Source organism: Adelges cooleyi, unplaced genomic scaffold (genome assembly GCF_023614345.1).
Source record: "Adelges cooleyi isolate 19-005CV unplaced genomic scaffold, UGA_ACOO_1.1 ACOO_flye_CR_arks_rails_tigmint_CR_PRNA_9, whole genome shotgun sequence".
Lineage (NCBI taxonomy): Eukaryota > Metazoa > Arthropoda > Insecta > Hemiptera > Adelgidae > Adelges > Adelges cooleyi.
Window position 1 is genome coordinate 7790991 of NW_026096579.1, and position 6710 is coordinate 7797700.

The window sequence follows — 6710 nt, forward strand, 5'->3', positions numbered from 1 at the left end:
AAATATATTATATTACTTGATTAACAAACACACTTGTGTCCGTTTTATTGGACAACAGTACAAAAGGACCGAATAAATTGATTAATCTGATAGACAAATTATCATAAAAGAAATAGTAGAAATAATAGGTAATAGTGTTTAAATTTGCGCTTATGTTTTTTTTTTTAGAGAGATTTACTACGGGGCAAAGTGTAGTTTTTCTCCTTTTTTTTTGGCAAGGGGGAATGTTCCTTGATAAATGAAAAAAAGAGTTTGATTACAGATTTTGACATGGATATGTCTTATGGTTGTGGAGAGGATCCTTCTGAAAATTTGTCCGTCATTCTCTCGTGTGAGTGTCGACGCATAGGCAATAGATTTTCCGTAGGATTCTCCTTTCAAATACCTTTAGCCTTGTTTCTTCCTAAGTGGCCATGTTCCTGAGGCATATAGTACTATAGGTCGTATCAGGGTCATGTACATCCGTATCTTCAGGTTCGTTGATACGGCTCTTGAGCTCAGTATTTTTCCAAGACCAAAAAAACACTCATTGCCTTTTTGTATTCTGGCACTAATTTCCATTTTCATTGTCTTGTGTTGGTAGGTGTCCCAAGTACTTAAAATGTCCTCGTTGATATTCTCTGCCCTGGCGACCTATCGTCATGTAATCCGTTTTTTCATCATTTATATCCAGTCCTACTTTCCTTGCCATCGTCATGAGTTTCTTGCACACTCGTTTTACCGCTTCTTCAGTATCTCCTAATATTGCTTTATCATACGCATAAGCTAAGATATTTACGTTCGAGTTTCCCATTACTATTCCGTTGTTACTATTTGTTTCTCCAATTATTTTCTTTAATAGTAAGTTAAACAATATTGGTGACAGCGCATCTCCTTGTCTTAGGCTCGTATTTACTATCGCTAGGCCTGACACTTCAGATGCTACCTTTTAACTTAATTTCCGTATTTTTCACGGTGACCTCAATTAAATTTATTAGTTTGTTAGGGAAATTGAACTCTTTTATTATGATAAAAAGGCTTTGTCGTTGGACAGAATCGTAGGTATTTTTGAAATCCACAAATAGTACACATACACTTTTATTGAATCCCACGATTTTTCCAAAATCTGTCTTAAGCTGAAGAGATTTGTTCATCTGTTGGGTCTAAAACCACCTTGGTAATCTCCCAGAATCTCTTCGGCTATTTGCTTAATCCTGTCTAATATGCAATAGGATAATACTTTGTAGGCCACATTCAGCAAGGCTATTCCTCTATAATAATTACATATTTGTGGGTCATCTTTTTTTATGAATTGGGCATATTCCAGCTTTCCGGTAGCTCTTCTTTTTCCCAGATATGGGCTATTAACCTGTGTACATTCGTTATTAAGTCCTCATGTAGCATCTTCATAATTTCACCTTGTATACCGTCCTCCCCTGGTGATTTATGATTCTTCAGTTTCCTTATTTGTAGCTCAACTTCTTGTTTTGACGGTGCTACAGCCTACATATTCATTTAGGTTAGGTTCACAGCTGTTCAAAAAATATCTTCCATGTTTCTATGATATCTGATCGGGTAGTAATTAGCGTTCCATCTTCCTTTTTTCGAAACTTTTCATACTTATAGTAGTAGTTCCTTGTGATCCCTTTCTACTTCCTCTAACATAATTTTAGTATAGGTTCTTTTTTCGTACTTGAAAATTCGACTTGCTTCCTTTCTGCTCTCATAATATTTTCTTTTGTTTTCTCCAAGTCATTGAGGTGTAGGTTCCTGAATTTCTTTCGTTGACTTAGTGCCCATGGAGGAGTATTATGGAGGTGAATAATAGAGATAGTGGATTAAGAGATAAGATATTAGAGATACTAGATTGCAGGACATATCCATGTATTGATGTATCTGTACGAAGTGTGGATACTCTTAACTTTCTTTAGTAAATATATATTTTTTGAAAACCGTGTTATAGCCTTAATCTATATCATCTAACTTCGGTCAAATTTTCAGACCTTAAACACACAAAACAAAATATGAATAATTAAAACACATTTTTGTAATACCTTCTCTCAGCTAAAAAGTATGCATCAAAGAATCAACAAACGGTTGCAAGCTCAAGCGGGCAAAGTTTGTACTCATTGACAATATTATAAGGCGACGGAGGCACTCGGGATAAGTTTAAGTCGAATTTGATTATTGAAAAAAAAAACTGAAAACTTTATTTAATTTTTTTTTTTACACAACGCGAACTCGGTGAAATCGTATTGGCACAGTTAAAAACTTACCAAAACTTCCAGCCGGACGAAATAAAGTTGGTAATACTCAAGTTTCAAAACAAACGAAAAACTTTTTAAGAGATGAAAAAAAAACCTCCATTAAAAGTCTGCGTTTATTATAACGTCTCGGTAGTTGTTTATTATTATTAATATTAATTGGTTAAGGACTTCCAGTTGTTCTAGGTCATATTATAATATATATATTATGTGGCCCACATGCAATCCAGTTAAACTTGCTTTGGGTGATTACTATCATCATATTGTAATGCTGTTTCCCAACTAACATAACATTATAATGTATTTTTATTATTCTTTTTTAACTTTAACCGGGTACCGTACTTTCGACAGAGGGTTGGACTCTCATACATTATCTTACCTTTTTTTTTTGTTGAGAGGGGCATTGTTTTTTAGACGTTTAATCCTGTTTTGCTTTTTTTGTTTTCCTATTTTTTGGGTTTTTTTAATGTTCAAAGCGCAATTTTTAATCGTGCGAATAATGTGAATACTTGTCACTCTATTTAAAAGTAAAAAAACAACCTCTTTGAATTTCGAAGCCTACTACAAGTGGATGCACCCATTTAAAATTGTTAGACGTTTTTACTAGTATCTAAGCCAAACCCAGTCAAATTTACTTGGATTTATGTGAAAGAATGGAATTTTCCGACTTTTGACTTAAATGTGTGGTCAATTGGTGTAGGTACGTTATCAGCTATTCGACCTAAACGCTCTGTGCATCGGAGACCAGCAAAGTTGTTTTGAAAAATTCGAAAGGCAATTATTATTGAATTACTGCAAGGTGTATTTGGCAAATCCGGTATAGGTTATGTTTTAAAAATTCATACAACTACACGTGCTACTGTGCGGTTTGATATATTTTATATTTATTAGAAAACCGCTTGATAAATAATTGAGAAACGCACGTCCGTTTACTTATATATTATATCCGTTGACATCGGTAGAGACATCGTCCATTACTGTCTGCTGTCTAAAATGTTGGTACATGTGCGCACTAATAATTTATTAGTTTTTAGAAGAAGAAAAAAACAAGGGTTCGGTCAAACGCCAATTTTTCATTAATTGGAAAACGTACAGACCGAGTTACATGAATTTTTTAGATTTTCTATTTATTTTATCTCTGGACGAGCCATACCAATATTGAGTTTTCTTCAGCAAAGCCCAAAGTTCAAAGTGAATTTCGACAAATTCACTGTCATATACACTGTCAGGGGTGGAAATTAGTGGGGGGCTTAGTCCCTTCCTTATGTATTTTTATGTTCATTGACTTTATCTAACTTAAATGTACTGTTTCCTGAGCTCCCCTCCCCCCTATTTTGTATTATAGACCCACGTTCAACCCATCTCGTCCTATGATGTATCATCTATTAGCTAGACCTAACCATCTCTTGTGTGCGTGTAATCTATTTTACTATCTTGGCTCGTCTTTCTCAGTATTTGCATCTCGGTGACTTTCGTTTTTTTGTTCCAATTCTAAACTTGTTCACACGGTCTGTCACTCGGTTTAATAATTCATCGTGTCAATCCCGTTGTTTAGCTTGTACAGTAATGATAATAATAATAATTGTAATACAATATTCTTCCTTTCACCCTACGAAGCGCATTGCACACTTGTCGTTTGTGCCCTCGTCCAAGTGTAGTGCAATATTTTATTCGGCTCATCGTTTCAGTAACGATTTTTAATTTCTTATAGATCATAATAAAGAATATTTACGATAACAAAAACGTTTCTAAAGTAATTATGTAAAGTAACATTATGCATAGGTACATATTGTATATTTCAATGTAGCATTTTGACAAAAAAAAGAAAAACTTTTACAAAATTTTAATTTTAATTTGTTTTTGCTAACGTTATGACTGCAAAAAACTTCCCCTCTTATACAAATTTTAATACTTAATGAATAAAAGCTAAAAAAACAAAAAAAGGGAACAATTTGATTTGTTTATTATAAGTTTACATTTGACAATAATACTTTTTTGAAAATATCTTTAAAATGTTTAAAAAAATTGTTTGATACAATTTTGAAATTATTTTAACTTTTTTGCTCTTTAGATTTTTTTGTTCTTTGTTGCAAAACATACAACAATTTTTTTTATAAGATTTTCTCCGATGGGTGGATTTTTCCACACGGTTTCTTCGAGTTATTGTTTAATTACAAAATGTATTTGTATTATACAAAATAAACGCTTATTGTAAAGATTATTCTCAGATTGTTTTTTCAATAAGAAAAATATTAATTATTTTCTACTCTTTAAAAGCTTTAAGTTTAGTAAGGGATAGGGTCGAAAAATATATAAAATGTTGGCTGATTAATAACCGTGGAAGTATGCAGCAACTAAAAAAAAACTGATAATATCTTTTATAGCTGATATTGGCTCTGATAATCGTCTTGTGTAGATGTGAAATAATGTGTATCTCAGACATAACCTCAGACCTATCTCGTGTATAATGTGATAGTAGATACATTTTCAAGGGAACCTTTTGTGTATGCCACCCTTGTATCCGCCTTGGAATATTAGTTCAAGCAGCGTAGCAGATGGAGGTCTTATTTCTGGTGGTTTTCTTCGCGCACATACACCGTTTTGTAACGCTTCCGGGGATTTTTCAAAAAATTCCTTGAAAATCGTCATATTTGCAACAAACGACAAGGACAATAATAAGATATGTGTCCTTTGCTTTGTGTGTGTGTGTGCAAACATTCTTGAAGCGTTGTGGGTGTATACCTGCTGCCAGACATTGTCGGCAACAGACCCTTTTTTGGGACCATTAAAAAGGTATAACGCATAGGACGAGAAGTATACATATACATATATATATATTGTGAGTGGAGGTGAAAATAATGTAATGATTTAATACACGCACACAACATACCATCGCTGTTAGTTGGAAGAAGAGATGTGCGAAAAAAATAAGAAAAAAAACGTGGGAACGTGAAAATCTTGTATTATTATCGTTGTAAATAATACAACAATAGTAATAAGAAAATTATTCAAAAAAAAAGATTATCGGTAATTTTTGGACTTTATTTTTTTACATATACATAATTTATAATATATATATATAATAATAATATGAACACAATTACATAGTTATTTTATTTTATTTTATGACATAATATTATATTATTATTATAATAACAATGATCAATAAAATAATAATATTATAACCCTATATAACGCGTACTTAATTAAATTTAACATAGTAATAATATTTGAACGTATCTTCCGTTACACACACAGTTTGGCTAAACTAAAATTTTAATAATGTTTTCCCATTTTTTTTTTTTAATAAATATATTTTTTATACTTGTTTATACCTACACTGGACACGGACATGACTGGCGGATGACGTTTGATGGAAAAAAATTGGTAAAACTGCTGGACCAAAATAACTGAAACACTTTACTAGGCTGTATTTTTGACAAACTTATTTTTGGAGTGTGTATTAAATAGCTGTGTGAAATAGGTTGGTAAGAATAGTACTTATACAATAAGTTATTAATAATTATTATGTAAATAAAAAACATAATTATTATTATTGTACTCTTCGAACATGATGGGTGCACGTGACTGTATACCTGTGAGTGCATGTCTTTATACAGGGCGATTACCTTTAAGTATAAGACATACATTGGTTTTCGCTTAAAATAATATCGCAATTTTTTAGCGTTTTTTTTTTGGACACGTTTTAGTTGTTTATGTTGTTTTACAATATTGAAATTTTTATCTTTTTCATCTTCTTCCAGAGCTCTATAATATATTTAATTGACTTTTTAAATTAAGAATAATTGCTCGGAAATGTTGACAGGTCAATAACCAGTTTTTAGATAATTACTATAGAGTTTGGAGTTTAGCTCTGAAGACAAAATATATTCGATCATTTTTAAATATTGTAAATAAATAAACATAAACTAAAATGTATCCAATATGAAAAACTACCAACTGTGTCTTAACTTTATGAATCGTCCTGTACTGTTGTCGTGTATGTGCTATAATCAAAATGGTTTTTGATCTAATAGGTTAGGTAAGTAGGTATTTTTTTTTAGATATATATTTGGGTACTGCTGCATAATATTATTCCCCCCCCCCCCGACTATATTATATTATATTATAGACTTGTAATAATAGTATATACGGCTACGGCAAATAATTTAAATACTAAACAAAAAAAAAAAACGTTAAAATAACATTTATCGGAGGATTAACAAAAAAAAAAAATGTTATACAGTAAACCTATTTTTTTTATCTAAAGTAATCAACACAAATAAAAAAAATATCATTAAGGCGTTTGTTCACATTTGAGTCGCACAGGAAAAGCCATAAGTGCTTATATAGTAATAATTATAATTATTAACATATAATAATATAATATATATTATTAATAATTGTCGTTTTATACAAATATTACATAGAAAAAAAAAACGTTTTTATGTTTTGTGCTCGTTTTAA